The sequence below is a fragment of the Biomphalaria glabrata genome, chromosome 11 (assembly GCF_947242115.1).
Source record: "Biomphalaria glabrata chromosome 11, xgBioGlab47.1, whole genome shotgun sequence".
In the NCBI taxonomy this organism is placed as follows: domain Eukaryota; kingdom Metazoa; phylum Mollusca; class Gastropoda; family Planorbidae; genus Biomphalaria; species Biomphalaria glabrata.
The window spans coordinates 19,928,038-19,947,416 of record NC_074721.1 but is presented as its reverse complement, the minus strand read 5'-3'; the positions used below and the strand labels follow the sequence as shown (position 1 = coordinate 19,947,416).

General features: G+C 37.3%; 1 protein-coding gene and 1 long non-coding RNA gene across 3 annotated transcripts in view; one reads left to right on the top strand and one right to left on the bottom strand.

Moving 5' to 3' along the window:
• Nucleotides 1–19,379, top strand: part of LOC106077506 (pro-neuropeptide Y-like) — a 77,435-nt gene that overhangs the window by 13,923 nt on the left and 44,133 nt on the right. The gene's annotated exons all lie outside the window — the stretch shown is intronic.
• On the bottom strand, nucleotides 422–8,305 carry LOC129921798 (uncharacterized). The gene is made up of 3 exons (XR_008773779.1): nucleotides 8,226–8,305; nucleotides 773–860; nucleotides 422–593 (listed from the first exon to the last, which is right to left on the bottom strand). It is a non-coding gene; the product is annotated as an uncharacterized LOC129921798 (long non-coding RNA).

The following is a 19,379-nucleotide window of genomic DNA, read 5'->3' as shown; positions in this document are numbered from 1 at the left end:
AGGCTACTTTTTTCTTTTCTGAAAGCGAAAAATCTAATTTTTTAAATCGCTTATGTAAGCAATTTTTTTTAAAGAGAAATATGCATATAAGTTGGACACAATTTAAAACAACAATTAATAAGTAGGTTTTTATATTATCGCGTGAACCTGCAATGCCCTCAAAAGACATAGAAACACATAACTAGAGGAATTTTATTTTTTTTAACGGAAATGTTTTTTTCTTTTTTTGAAGATTTGAATAAGAGATTGACCCTTTACAAAACAATCAGATCAATTAGATATTCATTATATGAGTTTGTGTTTCCACACAAACTGTCTTTGCAACCTTGTTTTTTATTAATTTGATTCCAAAAAAAAAAAAGTTCAGAACAATTATTAATTGGTTTAAAAAATGAAAACGTTTATAAATACTTCCTTACTTTGTACAATGTGTACATAGTGTAGATCAAAAAGCTTGCTATTTATAGACTTGCCTCCACTTTAGGACTATCTCCAAGATGTACGCAGTTGCAAGTTCAATCAATTTTGCCTCTCACTCTTTGTCTGGTTTCTCTTCCCTCTGCGATACCTGATTGCTTGTAAACTCTTCACGGCTGGAAACGTATTTTCGAAAATAGTTTTAACAATTTTCCTTAAAATTTGACAGTTTATATAAATATATGAAACAGAAAATACAGTGAAAACTCCTGGTCTAACTGTTAGAATGTATCGTAATATAATTATCTTAAAATTAAATTAGGCTATTTTGAACAGCGGGTATTCCCGCACTCACCTCGTATGTGTCTTTGTATTCCGTCAAGAGTTGACTCAATCAACAGACGTTCGTGTAACTTGTGCACAGCGTCTTGTGTAGACATGAGCTGGAACAGAAGACATTCATTGTGTACGTTCAATGGAAAGACTCCTCGCACTACTGAAGATTGTGAAGAATGACAAGAAATAAATAGAATCAGAAATGAACTACCATTAGCATTATGAAGGAGACATTCAAAGAATGGATGAACACATTTTTTTTCTGTTACTAATTAAAATGCCCAATTAAAGTTGTAAAGTAAAGTTCCCCTTTCAGACCTTGCAATCTACGGGGCGGATGATTCTATGGCCAACGGTAAACGATCAGGACAACGACCAGCACAACGACCAACCGCATTTACTTTCCCCAACTAAAGTCAGGTACTCATAGTTGGGTGGATTCAGGGGCGCCCTAAAAATCCCAAAATTCATAATCCCTGACATCCCCATTGTGGTTCATTTTGTACACCAATGATTTTCAATCCGATAGTCCTTTTACCATCACAAAAGAGATACAAGACACCGATGGTAAAGACAAACAGACACAAACACTCTTTCGTTCCCCAGGCAATCAAATCATTAAATAAGAACAATCTGATATAAACTTTGTCACATGTAAATTATGAGTCCGTCTGGTGTGAATGTACACTTTGGTTTCTTATAGTTATAATGTTTTTTTGTTTGGTGTAATGCACAAATTGTAAGACAAATTTCCATATGGACAATAAAGATTATTATTATTATTATTATTATTATTCACCGAGATTCAAACCAAGGACCCCAGGTTTGGAAGCCAAGAGCTCCGCTCCCCCACTATTACAACAGGGTTTATCTGTCGTCATAGAAACGTTACAATGGCATACAGGCCAAACACACATGAAGACAAACAAAAAAATACCAATTACCTTTCTTTCAATTACATATAGTGTAAGCCAATTAAAAAATCAGATAAACTAAGCATATAGTTCTCAGGATTGCTTGTAGATTTAATGCATCAATCTAGTGGTGTCATACCTTCTTTGTAGTTTGGTCATGCTTCATGTATTGTTAGTGCCATTATGCCATCAATTTAGTGCCACTAAGGCAACACTGAAGTGCCACTACTGTACTGCTTTCCTTCCAGTCCTATAGCACCACCAAGACACTGATAGGAAGCCACCTATTCACATCTGTAGTGCCACCAAGACACTGATAGGAAGCCACCTATGTCACATCTGTAGCGCCACCAAGACACTGATAGGAAGCCAGCTATGTCACATCTGTAGTGCCAACAAGACACTGATAGGAAGCCACCTATGTCACATCTGTAGTGCCACCAAGACACTGATAGGAAGCCACCTATGTCACATCTGTAGTGCCACCAAGACACTGATAGGAAGCCACCTATGTCACATCTGTAGCGCCACCAAGACACAGATAGGAAGCCACCTATGTCACATTTGTAGTGCCACCATTATAAAACGAGTGGAGAGTGCAGAAAAAAACAAGAAATCTCTTGTTACCATGGACGTTTTGATTTGCTTGCATAGTTGATTATGTTCTGTCCAATGTGTGTCCTGTCCAACTCTATCTCCAATGTGTGAAGTCCTGTCCCACTCTATCTCCAATGTGTGAAGTCCTGTCCCACTCTATCTCCAATGTGTGAAGTCCTGTCCCACTCTATCTCCAATGTGTGAAGTCCTGTCCCACTCTATCTCCAATGTGTTAAGTCCTGTCCCACTCTATCTCCAATGTGTTAAGTCCTGTCCCACTCTATCTCCAATGTGTGAAGTCCTGTCCCACTCTATCTCCAATGTGTGAAGTCCTGTCCCACTCTATCTCAACCAAGGCTTTTAGAGCGCAAAGTCTAAAGTTTGAATTGTATCCACTATAACATGTACAACGAAACACTTGGAGCAGTATGGAAAACAAAGACCTTGATAAGCAAAGATCTACAGTGTTTTATAAACACATTGTACTGTACGAATTAAAATACAGATCGTTGCGCTAGAAACCTAATGCGCTCTACAGTATGTACAACCACACACCTTTCAGGTTTACTTGTACTTTCTATCTCTGTGCCTGTCTTCGTCCTTACAAAGCTTCTATCAACTCACTCTGTCTGTCGTCAGTCTGGCACAAAGTGTGTACACATTTTCACACATTCATTCTCGGATGAAGCTGAAACTGTACAAAGTTATTTATTGTACCTAATAAAATATGAAACAATTAAAAAAACAACAATAACAATTTGTTGATTCCTTTTGTTATCGAAAAAGGGAAATAAATGCTACTTATTAAGAGATGTGGTTGTATTTGTAGAGTTACTCCCTGGATTACGTTTTGTACAGCTCTTTCTCCCACTTCCCATTTTCTGAAATTTCATATAATTATTCATGATCGATGATAATATGTGATTAAAAAATCAACTAATTAGTTAATCAATTAGTGGTAATTAATTAATTTTGTTTTATATACAAAAAGGGGAGCTCATTTCTGTAGCATTGATATATATATATTTACTTATAAGCCTTGTTAAAAATATATTTTGCTTGTTATTTTCTGTATTATACAAAGATATTCCAACTTCTGCTAGATGTTTATATGGACAAGCATTAACCTGGTTTGTTAATGAAAATTGTTAATTAACGTCCGCCACTCCAACCCAAGTATATTTTTGTATATGAACAGATGAGTCACCAACATTGCAAGACTCCTAATAAAAAAGTTTTGTATTTTTTCTGAAATCTTAAATACATCGCGTGGTACATTGTAGAACCGTCAAAGTCTCAAGTCAATAAAATAGTTCAATATATACAAAAATGAATTAAAATCTAGGCCATTATTTTTGAAATCAATTTTGTATTTAAATTCGCGTAGTTCAATGATCGTGTTTCGGTTAAAGAAAAAGTTTTGATGTTTAGCAAATTACTTCGACAGATCTAAAAGTTAAGGCATAGACATTTAAAAACGAATGTAAACGATTTTTCGCCTGGACAGTTAGCTTTGAGTTTTAACCCAGGGATCTCGTTTTGTTTTGTCTCGTACTAAAAAAAAAAAGAAGTTTTAACAAAGTTACTTAGACTATCGTCTCGTCAGTCGGATTGACTTCAGGGCTCAATATGATGCTTGTGTTTTTTTATTTAACATTTGGGTTTTATTTTTAACTTGAAGATATTGAGTTACGGAAAACAAGATTAACTATTTCTTCTCCTTTGAGCTGGGTCTACAGAGGGTGAATATATGAGCGAGAGAGAGAGAGAGAGAGAGAGAGAGAGAGAGAAGGAAATAACAATATTATAAAGATATACAAACAGAGTTACAATTAAAGAATGAAAGAAAACGAGCCAATGGAAAAGTTGAATTCGAGCCAACACAGTAATACACCGACTTGGACTAGATGTAAAACCTTTGTCCCGCGAAACATTTGAATAAGAGTTGGCCTGTTTAGTGACTCTATAGAGTGATGTAGCTATGTAGCCGCTGTACCAGGAGCAAGAATACAAAAAACACAACCTAATAAATCTAAACCTAATAAAATACTCAGACACAAAGGTAACAGCGAATTTCTTATTCTATATACTAGTACAAATATTTACAAGTGCTCCTTTTTAACTTTTGCCATTAGATAATGAAACGGGTTGTCTGAATCAGCCAGGCAAAATCGATGTCTAGGCAGAGTTTAACATGCATGACTATAACACATGGATACGCGTAGGACGTAATAATCTTATCTTTTCAAGGAATGTCCCTAATTTAAAAGAGAAAATCTTTCGCTCTTCCTTCCCCCCCCCCCCCCCCCAAAGATAGCAAACAGTTGTAAGTGAATCAGTGCATTGACAAAAAGAGATTCCAGTACATATACTAGAAACAAGTGGTGCGCAAAGCTTTAGTGCGGCCTGGTCGTACGGTAATGTGCTCTGGACTGTCGTTCGGACATCACGATGGTCCCGGCTTCATATTCTGCCCGCTGCCATCCCCCCCCCCCCCCCCCGTCATCCCGTTTGGACTACGAAGTAAATTATGTTTCAATCGTAAGGAACCTCCGGAACATAAAGAAAACATTTTACAAACATTTTTTGACGGTGCTGCAACAAATGATGAATAAACATGAGATGTAACATAAACAAGAAAAACATGGGGAAAAAACTGCGTTTTTTAAAAGACAATTTCTCTTTTCCACAACTTGAGATCGATTATTTTGTTAATGAATATTTGATTTAAGAAAAAATTAGAGCATTTTTTTAACCCCGCCCAATGCCTCTATTCCCCCCCCCCCCCCGATAACAAATCCTAGTTCAGCGAATGTATAAATCTACTAGACTTTATAATATTCTAATGCTAGGCCTTTAGATCTAGAGTTAGAAGACAGTGTGCAAAATGTTCATGAACATAATAAACTCTTGAATGAACAGAACTTTGATGTGGAAATACCCGAAGACGTAGAGTCTGTTCAAGAAAAATGATGTTCTAGTTCTCTAGACACATTTAAATTTGTCTTCATTGGTAGAAACGTTGAAACAGTTCAACTATGTACATCAACTATTAAATTTCTAAGAAAATTGTTAGAGCCGTTTTCGAGAACTATGTCCACCCAAAAGTAAATTGTAAAAAAAAACATTTTAGAAAAGATTTCTTACAAGTAATAGTGGCATGACACAACATGTATTATTTATTTAAAATTAAAACACTGCTTACTTTCGATGGACCTATATGGGTTCAAGGGCTCATATTATTTCTTTGCCTGTTCCCAATGAAACCCTTTACACCATGGCTTCTACGTTACTGTAATTTAACAGAGTTGTTAGTGAACAACACGCACACAGGACAACTAATGTGCATAACATTCCTACTAACCGGATACATAAATACATTTTAATCACATCTTTGTGGATTGTGGTTTCAATGTACGGTACTTTGAATGTTCTAATAAAATCAGTTGGCGGAGCAGTGGTTAATGATCGCACGCCAACAGAATGGTGAAATAAAGTAGTAGAATTGTTGTAACTATGTGTAAAAAAAATTGGATTAACAGGTCTTTAAAATATTTTTGATTTTTTTTTTAAACTTATTGGCTAAGATGATTAGGCTTTGGGAGAAATTAAAAGCAACAACAAACATACAAAAAGAAACTTTGAGTTGCTTCCCCTGGTTCCTGCTTCAACCTAAAAAAAAAAAAGGCGTATCTCGCTTTCACTTTTCAAATTAAGTCACGTAGTTTTGTGTCCGGTGAAGCTGTCTTGTGCCAGGACATGATGTCATTAGCAACACATCCGGTCAAGCCTGGCGGCCCAAGATCCTTGTCCAGTTCCTAAATAGCCGAGGAAGACACGTTCACGACCAGATTTGTCAAAACAGCGCCTGTCCCTATGGGCGAGCCCTCTGAGGTTTGAATCTTTCAGATGTTCATTTAAATTACTTTTGTTCATTGTTTGGAAAGTTATGTTGTTGTTTTTTGTCGGATTTTGGCTCATTACTAGTTTTTTTTTTTTATAAACCATTTGTCCGTCTGGTAGAACTCTTGTACACGTTATGTCTCCCACTTCCCTTTCTTGAATCAAGTTAAAACTTTGCACAATTATTCATTGTTGATGACAACACATGAATCAATAAAATAAATTGACCAATTAAATGATCAATAAGTCGTAATCAAATAGTTTTGTTTTATATAGAGGCAAAGTAACTTAGGGAGATAAGCCTGGTCTAAACAATTAGGCAGTGGCTAGCGTATCTGCTTTTGATTATGGTGGCTCTAGACCTCGAGTTCGAATTCAGACTCAGCAGCTTGAAAGAAAAATGTTTATGGAACGGCAGCACGGAAATGTTCTCCCAGATGCACAACCCCCCACTCCCTCCCCTCTCAAACAGGTCCACAAAAGGGATTGGACCATAGCGCACTGAGCATGTTGTAAGCATAAAAGTGATGCTTAACAAAAAAACAATTGATAACAATATTTCCGATGGTAAAAACTTATTCTTGTTACAATACCTCTATTCAAATCAGAACTTCATGAAACCTTGTACCAGGAACATGAAATCTTAACGATGATCTTAAAAAAAAAACAACAACGGCTCTAACGATTTTCCTAGAAATTGAACAGTTGATGTATATAGCTGAGAAAAGAATAGCTAGTTCGTGGGCCACATAGGGAAAACTCGAGTTTGACCGTTATAATTTTTCAAAATAAAAAATAAAAGTAAATTTGGCTTGAGAACTAGACATAAATCTAGAGCCAACATCGGTTTTGAAAGGACTGTCGCGTTCTTAAAAGGACTATCACGTTCGTGAATTTCCGAATGTAAGTCATTATTGATTCAAGAGTTTAATAAATTAATATTCATGAAAATTTTGCGCATGGTCTTCTAGGTCTAGATTTAAAGTCCTAGAGCCTAGATAAATGAGTTGTTTCTTAAATGTAAAGATGCTTTAATTTTATTGAAAATTATCTAAGCTTTGCTAATATCATTACCTAAATCTGATGTAAATGAGACCACGAGTCTACAGAGTTCTAAAGAATGCCCGATACCTTCAGGCGAAGTGAGAAATGATTTCTACATGTCCAACTTTGGCCTGGCATTCTATAGGACGACTACAACAGCTGGACTGCAGCTTTAGGGTCAAGTGTCTAATAAACGATTTCAAGTTTTTTTTAAAAATAATACTCATTTCAAGGAATATATAAGTATACATAATATATACTAAATAATTAAGTCTTGTTCTTTAAAGTGTGGATTAGGTTTAATTACGACTAAGTAATGCCTGCTTTGAACACCTTAATTGTACTTGATAAAAAGTTACAAAATATTGTTTCATATTGTGCTGTATGAAAGGACACAGAAAAGAGGTATATTATTTGTACTATGTAATCCAGCCAATACGACTCGGGAACCACTGGACTAGCAGATTTTCGTCCTTTTGTTGTGATGCTGGTGGAAATCAAAAAGTTTATTGATCATGTTGAACTGTTTGGTGTCTGAACTATTGACCTTATTTCGCCATTGAAATAAAAAACTGTGCTTAGAAAGATAATAATTAATTTTACAGCATAGGACTCACTAATATTTTTCATTAACATATTTCATTACTTTGAAGCCCTTGGTTTTATCGTTCCAATAGTCTTGTGTTTATTTTCTGTCCTTCTTGGTGAGGTTTTATCTCTTGTAGTGTCAAAATGTGGGTTTGAAACGTGTCTGATCCTCTCAGGGAGTCTCACGGGGTTTTCTCTGAACATAACAGAATGTATAAGAACAAAGGAAAAGCTGGAAACGCACTAAAAACGCGTACACATAGAACATGTAGACTTTGCTTTATCGGCAGATTTTGTACAAGAATTATCCTTTTATTATATAAGTAAAGACAACTGAACATTACTATATTTGTTTGTATTTGTATTTAAGAAGAAACTAAAAAAATATATAAAAAAAAAAGCAACATTGAAGAGTTTCTGGATTACCTTGATCCTCTGTTGCTGTTGTGTGTAGACAGTTTGACCCACTCTTGATGTTTCGGTATCTTTTAATGTATCATTTTAGTCAACTTAGAAGAAAGTAAAGAATTGCATATTTACTATTGTATATAACTGTTTAAAAAAAAAACAAGAGTCGTTGAATGAAAGAATTATTTGATTATTTAACAATTGAAATTGCACTTAGCGTAGGGTTTAAAACCATCCGTCTACAGATGTATTTGTTACTCTTAAGAAACCCTGTAGTTTATTTGTGTTATTTTGTTTCATTTATCTATATTTAATGTATAAATATCTTTCTAAATAAAATATATTTCTTACTTTGCCTGACGCAGAACTAGTCATTCTATAGAATGCCTTAATTAACAAAATAGGAAATTAAGAATCATTTCGTACTTTGCCTAGAAATGCCCGGCATTCTATAGAATGCCTTAACAAAATAAGTATATGGAAAGACTCGAAATAGCTGACCTTACAACTCCCACCACTTCCTATTGGAACACCGCGCGTGCAGACTTGATGACGTCTTTATTAGCATCATATGAGTACAACAAAAAAAAATGCAAGCACGTTTTAATCCCCCCCCCCCCCAGCCTGAAAATAGAGAAGTGAAGCCAAATGTCCCTTTTTGTAGACAAAAAATTGGCAAAGATTGAAAAAAAATTAATTTGTCTCAGATTCATTTTCCTGTGATATAAAAGTTTTTTTTTTCTTGAGGCTTATGATCTAGTCGACACTGCCAATAAATGCAGTTTTTATATTTTCAATATCTTGACTTTTTTTTTTTTTTGCTTTACTGGCTTCGCTAGATCTTTGTGAGCCATTGTGTACAAGATGAAAATCGATTTGATGCATTTGTGTGTTTCGTGATTGAAATAGAGCACGATTGATTTGATGCAGAATAACTGAACCAAAACATATGCTTGTAGTCTCATTTCTGAGCAAATTTTTAAAAAATGACTTGAAAATGTTTTCCTAGAATGAAAGTGCTTAGAAACAATCTATACATATATACAATGCTCTTCATGGCTCAACAGTTTGCACATCAAGAAGTAATGGAAAGATCACTATTTTATTTCTGCAAGTCGGACTAGAGCTACCCCACGTAACTCTAGAGGCGAAAATTAAAAAAGAGGGGGGGGGGGAAGGAGAACCACTAAATAGCAGAGCCGGATTTAACTATTGTGGGGCCCCATGCGTAACGGATTTCGCGGGGACCAGTTTGGGTAGGGATACGGGTAGGGATACGGATAATAAGTGAAAATTAACTGTTTGTATTAGAAAATAAATTCGTCTTTGCATTTTATTCATTCTTTACTACTTACAGAATAACTTTACGAGCCTTTCAGTATATTATAAAAATTCTGTTTCCTACATAGATCACGCTCAATAGCAAGAATAACAAACGTTTTCCATATTGAATGACACCTTAAAAATGACAATTTAGGTCTATATACTTCAGATTTGTATGAGTTTTCAAAAGATTATAATAATATCCGGAGATTTCCAGGACTTTTTTCGTATATTTTGCAATTTTAGGAGATTTCCAGGAGCTCCTGGTAAACCAGGAGACCGCGAGAAATCTGTTATAAGTTATAAAATGGTTTAATTTAATAATTTACACATAGAATTAGCGCGGGTCCTATGAAAGTGAGGGGCCCACTGCGATCGCATAGGTTGCAGTGGCCTAAGGCTGGCCCTGCAAAATAGTGGCGTATGCTACGCCGTGGGTCGACTAGTTATGTATATTTGTTATGACCCATTTCACAAATAGTTAAAGTCAAATAAAGATTTGGCCGTGGTTATTTACAATGACTCCAGTACACACAAACACTTATCGTTCCTTTGGATTCATCAGCTGCGTAGAGATGGGGAAACTGATATGTGGGTGACATCGTTCCGACCTTAGCTAATGCCCAGGCATTCATCTCATTTCCATGAGATGATCCATAGTCGCATCGCGATTGAAGGAGACCATAATATAAAAACATGTCACAATGCCACTTTTAGCAGATTCTGAAGTGGAAAAAATGCTATTAGTTTTTGTGGGGTCCGTCTGTCAATGTCTCCCACTGGCATATATAGATCTCGAAAATAAATAGTGGTATTGAAAATCGATTTATGAAGATTTTTTAGCATGGTAAAAACATGTGCAATAGCTACTTTTTATTTTCTGTTTCTTTTTTTTTTGTCAGACCTAATACACCATTTTGAAAACAATACTTAAAAGAATTATTAAGTATGTAGACTTAAAGATAACAGCCTACGCATGTAACAGAGAAACAAAATTACAGAAGGACTTTCACAGTTTTATTTCTTATCTTTTTTTTTGAATTAAAAAAAAAAAATTCTGGTGTATAATTTACTAATTGTTTACCAAAAGGTTTCTTTAGTTAAAAAAGCACATCATTTTATAGTTGCTTTATCCTCAGTAAAAAAAAACCCAACTATTTCGTTGATCTAACTGAAGATTTCTTTACACTCACACAATTGCTACATTCTTACCTTAGACTGGAACAAACAAAAACAAACTCGAAGTAACGCAAATATTTGGCGGTAACTGGTTTGCAGTTTTTCGAAATTTCGTTTCGTTTTTTTATTTGTTTTTATGACTCTTTGTTTTTCTTATAGCCAAACCAAATCTTGCTTTCAGATTGAAGAGTTATTTCTTTTCTCAGCTCATTTCCAGTAGCAGTTTTTGTCTTTCAGATAAATAATGAAATATTAAATGGCTGAAGTAAAGGCAATTGGAAGATTGTGTTCTTGATACTGAAATGGATTAGACGATACTCGCACAAACACAAGCTGTGTGATAATTGTCGGAACTGAATTTGTTCTGTGAGTGAAAACTACGTAGAATTCTGTTCAAAAGACTTGTTTCAGTTCTCCTTACAAATCTTTACATCAATATCACGCACACATTTACACGATCTCATTACTTGTGACTTCTCCTTACAAATCTTTACATCAATATCACGCACACATTTACACGATCTCATTACTTGTGACATCTATTACAAAACATGAACTAAGTTTGAGCTTTTGTTGTTGTCTTTTTTTACCACGAAGTGATAAGGAGAGGGTAGGGGGATGTGGAGAGAAAGAGAGGGAGGGAGATAAAGATTTTAATAAATTTGAACTTTAATCTGACCTTTAGAAACAAGAACTGAAAGCAACATCCAAGGTTATTACAATAACCCCCCCCCCCCAACAACAACTTCTCGTATCATATAGGAAGTTGTTAAGGCGGAGACAGAAGTTAGTTTCTGCCGAAATAATAATGATACAAGGTCTTCAGTTCCAAACATTAACTCTTTCTCTCCTTACTGACGATACCAACGTTGATTCTACCAGAATGTGGTAAATAATTACGGAGAGAAAGAGTTAAGGTTCAGTGCAGTGTTTCATATCACTACGCAAACCCGTTGTGGCTCGCATATTTTCTCCACACGTGATGCAGACAAAACCGTTGTCCACCTGGAGGTTTATTTGTGTTTTTCTTTTTGTCTTTTGCGCCTTACTCCGGCACCAGACTTTTCTTTGGGCTCACAAGTTTGTTCCTCAATCTCTCCGTCTCGTTAAGAGATCCTCTGCAGACACTTTCTTCTATGTCAGTGAGGGCGGAATGGCGCCTGAGTTCATCTTCATAGCGCTTATGGGATGCACATGTGTTACACTGTTCTCCATGAAGCTCAAGCGGTCGTCCCCCAGTCCATCTTCACCACATCCCGCCATCTTGAAGGAAGCCTAACCTAAGTTGGGGGAGAGCACAGATTGACCGTAGTTGTCACCACATGGCAGCCCAATCGTCCTTCAGTCACAGAAACAGATGAGACTTGATATCATCTGCACAAGATCTATAGGGCAACTTTCCTCGCCACAGTGGCTACACATTTGATAGTAAATATCTACTTATTAGGGGAAACACTACATGTTTTAACGGTAACACATTGTTGAATGTTAGTGTCTCAGTCTCCATACAGTAAGTAGGACTTAAGTTTTAGCTTGACCTCTGCGACACTTACTTCAGTAGAAACTTTTCTTAGTATAAACAAATTATTCACCAAATACTATTTCCAAGAAAATAAAAAGCGGTTCAACTGACAGCTTGTATGTGTGTATTAATTACTTACATTTAGATTTCAAACAGAGTGCAAAAAACAACAACAACAACAACCAACCAACAACAAACAAAAAAATAATAAAAAAATAAATAACACACACACACTCAAAATGGAATATTGTGCTATAATTATATGACTTTAAGTTTCATTTTAATTGTATTTTAAAACCCTCCTTGACCCCACTGTGAGACCCCCTCCCCGTCAACCAACTGGCTTAAAAAAATGTGGGTGGGTGCGAAAGAAAATTTGTTCGTTAAAAGGAGGGGGGTACCACTAGTAAAAGTTTGAGGAACACTGCAGTACAGGGCAGTCTCCCATTTTACCCCTAGGTACACGTTCGGGCTGAAGAACTTTAGATACACTGTTCTTAACCTCTTTTTTTTTTTTTAAAATGGCATGGGTGAAATATTTCCAATGTTCTATTTTGAAAAGCGAACGACTTACTGCTGTACTCAGCCTGCTCTTTGCTGTTTTATTTCTCTGTGTTCTTGACAGCTAAGCCACTGCATACATACGCCCATTATGCAGAAAAGTGCCGCACAAAATGTCAAGGGAGAAAATAAAATATTATCCGTGTCCACGTTATGCGCGCATCAAGAAAGTGAAGGTTGAGTTCTGGGACGACAGAATTACTTCCCTTGAGAGTTTGGACGCGTCTTGGATTTTCACGATTTCTCCCCCTCGCTGGGTGATGTGTTGGTGGCTGTTAAACATGTATAAACATTAGCTCAGTGGCCTTCATTATTTTAGGACTAAGACTCATTTTTTAAAGCCTGATTTTGTTGTTTTATATTGACTGCATTCTAAGCAGTTAGTAATAAACATTATATGTAGATCTGACCCTATATTTAGACGTCAAACTGCATAGATACAACTTTTTACTCCGCATGGCATTAGAGTAAAAAAAAAATCCTAATCAAAACTGTAAACGCATATAATAAGATCCTCAGGGCTCGCCAAGACTTTCCTGCTAGGAACAGAACCTGGGAAAAGAAGGAAAGGCCGATAAAGGAAGCGAATGGAGGACATCATAAAGAAATGGACTGGTCTGTCTGTTGAAGAGATTCTAATCCTTTAAAAGACAGAGGGGAATGGGGAGACTTGGTTGTTAGATCATCTGTGGTGCCCCAACGGTCCAATAGACTGTAACAGGTGAAAGTTACATTCGGTTACCAGAGACCTGGAGAATGGAGAAAAAGATATAGCCGTACAAAGGAAAACAAAGATAAAGATAAAAACATGTCAGTAGGTCAAGGCCTTTAGAACTACGGAGTTCTAAAGTGAGTCAATAGTGACTTCCATATTAATCAAATAGAAACATTTTGTTGACATGGTTTATCATTAATGCAAACATTCGCGTGGTACTCCATGCAGACAATCTCTTCAGATAGTAGTCTGTGAAAGAATGCCTTTCACGGAGTTATTGGGGAGTTTATGAGTACATTGTGCCTTGACAAGTCTATGTCTCTCTCTTTGAGTACATTGTGCCTTGACAAGTCTATGTCTCTCTCTTTGAGTACATTGTGCCTTGACAAGTCTATGTCTCTATCTTTGAGTTCATTGTACCTTGACAAGTCTATGTCTCTCTCTCTCTCTCTCTCTCTCTCTCTCTCTCTCTCTCAGTACATTGTACCTTGACAAGTCTTCGTCTCTCTCTTTGAGTACACTGTACCTTGACAAGCCTTCGTCTCTCTCTTTGAGTACACTGTACCTTGACCAGTCTTCGTTTCTCTCTTTGAGTACACTGTACCTTGACCAGTCTTCGTCTCTCTCTTTGAGTACACTGTACCTTGACCAGTCTTCGTTTCTCTCTTTGAGTACACTGTACCTTGACAAGTCTTCGTCTCTCTCTTTGAGTACACTGTACCTTGACAAGTCTTCGTCTCTCTCTTTGAGTACACTGTACCTTGACAAGTCTTCGTCTTTCTCTTTGAGTACACTGTACCTTGACAAGTCTTCGTCTCTCTCTTTGAGTACACCGTACCTTGACCAGTCTTCGTTTCTCTCTTTGAGTACACTGTACCTTGACAAGTCTTCGTCTCTCTCTTTGAGTACACTGTACCTTGTCTCTCTCTCTCTCTCTCAGTACATTGTACCTTGACAAATCTATGTCTCTCTCTTTGGGTACATTGTGCCTAGACAAGTGAAAGCTTTTTTTTTCTTTCAATACACTCACGAGATCTCAACAAAATTGGGTCGAAAGAAATGTTGGTGTTTGTTTAGATTGATAAAAGGTTGACGTTATTACAAGAAAGACGCACCTAAATAGACTTCAAGTCTTGGGTTCGATTCCACCACACAGTTATCTGCAGGTTAAACCACCTACAGTTACACAACTACCTACAATTACACTCGCTTCCCTTATTTCGTTACCAAAATATTTTGTTTTTCAAAGCTTCTATCAACTCACTCTGTCTGTCTGTCTGTCAGGTACACATTCAGAGCACGTTATTTCTCCCACTTCCCACTTCTGGGATCAAGTTGAAACTTTGCAAATTTATTTATTGTCGAAGACTAGAACATAAAGCAATCAAAACATTAGACAAATAGTAAATTAAATAGTGGTAATTAATTAAATTTTGTTTCATATTGTAATGACTTAAGGGCACTGGCGGATCCAGAACTTTGGAGTGGGGGGGGGGCGATTTTTTACCAAACCCTAACCCTAACGCCCAGTAAACCCTAACCCTATGCATAAACGTGCATACAGCATATATATATATATATATATATATATATATATATATATATATATATATATATATATATATATATATATATATATATATATTCGATATACGAGAATAAAATAAGACTGTTTCTCAATCTTCGGCGAAAAAAAAACTGAAAAAAAAAACCAGTCATGTTGAGGCCTTTCTCTTGCAAGCTTGGGGGTCTAGGAGTGAGCTGTAAGCTTCCTCAGTGGGGTTCGGGACGAAGCCTCGACACCCAAAAGCGTTTTCTTGCATTTTTCACTGCAGAAACGCATTGTCCTGAAATCTACAGCTCAATATTTACACTCCAAAAGCGTTTTCTTGCATTTTTCAGGGCTGAAACGCATTCTCCTAACATCTACAGCTCATTACTTATTAGTGGGGTTCGGGGCGACCGACGCCAAAAGCGTTTTCTTGCATTTTTCTCGGCTGAAACGCATTCTCCTAACATCTACAGCTCAATATTTATCAGTGGGGTTCGGTGCGAAGCCCCGACGCCAAAAGCGTTTTCTTGCATTCTTCAATGCAGAAACGCATTCTCCTGACATCTACAGCTTATTATTCATCAGTGAGGTTCGGGGCGAAGCCTCGACGCTAAAAGCGTTTTCTGGCATTCTTCACTGCAGTAACGCATTCTCCTGACCTACAGCTTTTGAAAAATGTTGAAAAATATTCTAATTTGAATTTATAATCCCTTAATACATTGCAAATACAACCGATTTGTTCTTTAAAAAATAAGATACCCCACATATTTAGATTAAGGCTTTGAAATTCGCCGCCGAAAAAAAAAAAATTCGATTAATTCAATAAAATTCAAGCATACATTGTGAGTTATAGTCCTAAATTTATTGAACTAGAAAAATATGAGATAGAGTAAAGGTTGGAAAAAGTCGACTAAGAAAAGATTATCTGGCTTTTGAACTCATCTCAACCGTGACTGTTATATTGAAAAATTTCGTTTGAATTATAACTTTTCCAAAGCCAAGTCTTTCTTAGATAGTTATGATAAATTCATGTGAAATTACACAAACTCTGTCTGGAAAGGGGAAGGGCGGTAAAATGAAAACGATTAATCCTCGCTCCTTTTTTATAATTTCTGCTAATGATTGCATTTTGCATTAAAGAATAGGGGTCGGGCGACTCGATATAAGAATTTACTTTATAGCATAATTAAATTATATTAGTGATAGATTTTTTAAATTTGGTAATTTCTTACTATAATACAAAAAGAAAAAGTATTGGTTTGTCCGATGGGGGGAAGGGGATTGCATGTATCGCACTTCCACCTGTTTATATTATATAGGTATTCGACTAATTTTGTTCACATACTATGATTTCTCCATAAAAGTCGGACCGCCCCCCCCCACTCAAAGGGCTTAGATGGGAAGGGCAGTAGAGGTATTCGCTCCTCCCCTTCCAATCGGCCAACAGGTGAACGACATAATATCAAGACCGGTTAAAATACCAATAACAAGTTTTAATCATATAGATATTTAATTGATTCTGTTAGCAAGCTGTGATTTCTACACAAATAGGACCGCCCCCCCCCCAGTCGAAAGTTTATGGTGGGGGGGCGGATTGATGCCATCGCCCCCTCCCGACCCTACCAAATCGGCTAAAATACTAGAAGGGGGGGGGTGAAATAATCTAAAAATAGGTTGAAATATAAATAGTTAGTATATATTATTAACATAGGTAATAAATTCGTATACAAATTGTGTGAATTCTATACTAAAATTCGTCCGCCCCCCCTTCGGGGGGGGGGTCGGCCGAGTTGGGGGGCGATCGCCCCTACCGCCCACCCCCCCTGGATCCGCCAGTGCTTAAGGGTGGGAAACTCAACGAGGCAACGATGTTTATTTAGATGAGGACATCACATATATATAGAACAACGTCTGCCTTGAGCAGAGTCTAGAACCGTTAGACTTGGGCGCAACTCGTTATCTTCTTTCTAATGTCAACATCCTTCTCAGTCTAGTCTCTAACAGTGCGCACCTTCTCAGTCTAGTCTCTAACAGTGCGCACCTTCTCAGTCTAGTCTCTAACAGTGCGCACCTTCTCAGTCTAGTCTCTCACAGTGCGCACCTTCTCAGTCTAGTCTCTAACAGTGCGCACCTTCTCAGTCCTGTCTCTCACAGTGCGCACCTTCTCAGTCAAGTCTCTAACAGTGTGCACCTTCTCAGTCCAGTGTCTCACAGTGCGCACCTTCTCAGTCTAGTCTCTAACAGTGCGCACCTTCTCAGTCTAGTATCTCACAGTGCGCACCTTCTCAGTCTAGTCTCTAACAGTGTGCACCTTCTCAGTCCAGTCTCTAACAGTGCGCACCTTCTCAGTCTAGTCTCTAACAGTGCGCACCTTCTCAGTCTAGTCTCTAACAGTGCGCACCTTCTCAGTCTAGTCTCTAACAGTGCGCACCTTCTCAGTCTAGTCTCTAACAGTGCGCACCTTCTCAGTCTAGTCTCTCACAGTGCGCACCTTCTCAGTCTAGTCTCTAACAGTGCGCACCTTCTGCACTAGCTTGGATTTCGGTGTGCATGGATGGATTTTAACAATATCAAAAGTGATGAGTAATTCTTACAATATAGCTGTATATGTATTGTTAATCCCTTTCGATACGTTATTTTAAAAGTATTTAAAAAATATTTTGCTTATTTTTTTAGTCCAGGACCATATACATTTCCGAGAGTTGTGGAACTTTATTATGTAAGCTCGTGGATAGCAATAGTTTCAGTTCTTCGTCAAAACTCAGTAGATGTATCATTTTAAAATCAAAATAACGTTTCAAACTTGTTATAAAGGTCGTTTGTATTTTAAAGATATAAGGAAAAAAAAAACACTTTTATTATAGTAAACTCTCTTCAGTTTCAATAACCCGCTTCTTATATGTTGGCATGTGGTGGCATTTAATCGCCACGTGTAAAATAATGCAGTTAATAAGTGACGCAAAAATCGTGGCAACTGTTACCTGGTCCTAGAGTTTCAAATGTTCCAATCTCGACTACAGGAGACTGATAGAAGCTAATATATATTTCTGTTCGATACAAAGCATAAAAAAAAGCAAAAATTAAACTAAAAGTTTTCCTCGCATGGTTCCTTCGTACATTACCCAAACTTCTTGCCTATAGCTGGCACTGATTACCTACTCTTGAGAACCACGACTGAAGCGTGCAATGATATAAACATTTTTTGTTTTAAACTGGAACATGGTTGCTCTAATTATCTCACAACAACAAAAACGCACCTTATTTATAAGTGACGCGTGCGCCATTGATGTACTCATGGCGCGGCGCATTGTTTTGGCCTAAAGGCTGTTACACAATTTTACTGTCTGGAGAAATAGTTTGATTTGAGATTGGACAAATTATGTTGTATGTTGTTATGGCTTCAGAAACATTCTGTAGAAAACATCAAGTGTTGCTTGACTTCAGAAACATTCTGTAGAAAACATCAAGTGTTGCTTGCCTGCAAAATTGTAAAGGAATGTAAACAAATTAATAATTTGATCTTGTTACTGGACTCTGTGCCACAATTTGACAGAACCTACGGCTTTACTGGTCATAAACTGTATAGGTTATTTATGTTCCTTTGGTCACATGAGCTGCGTGAAGAGGGGGGGGGGTACAGCTGTGTGGGTGACATCGTTCCCATCATAAATAATGCCCAGGCTTTCATCCACATGAACAAAAAATTGTTCTACTAATCTATGAGATGAACCATAGTCATTACGCCTGAAGGAGGCCAACATACCGTGCCTTGTTTAACCAGTCACATTGAACTATTCATTTCAAACTCATTGAGAAATCAGAAATTATGAAGAGGTATGGCCAGGGTCAAAGTTCCATTGCCATTTAGTCTATTTATAGTATCAGGCTACCTACCTCTTATACTGGCAACACAATCGCAGACTCTTTGGCCCACCAGGGAGGGCACCACCCACTGAACAGGCTGTAAGCTTTCATCAAGCCCTGGCTAGAATACAAAAAACAGAAATGGAAAAGTGGTTTGAGTGCTGGGACAAGTCCCAAAAAGCCTGTGGAGTCTGAGAGCGCCGTGGTGGAGGCTGTCCAGGCCTGAGCAAGCTATTATAGTACAGTGCAGGACAGGCCACTGTCCTGTTGGCTCATATTTCTCGCGGCTATGGCCAAATTTTGATTCACGGTGCCCCCGCTGTGGGGAAGAAGAGGAAACCGTGCCTCATATTCTGTTTGACTGCCCCAGACTTGCTGATCTCCGTCTCGACAGGTCTGGGAAACCCAAAATTCTCGACCTGTATGGCGACATTTATGCACTACGCAAGACAGCAG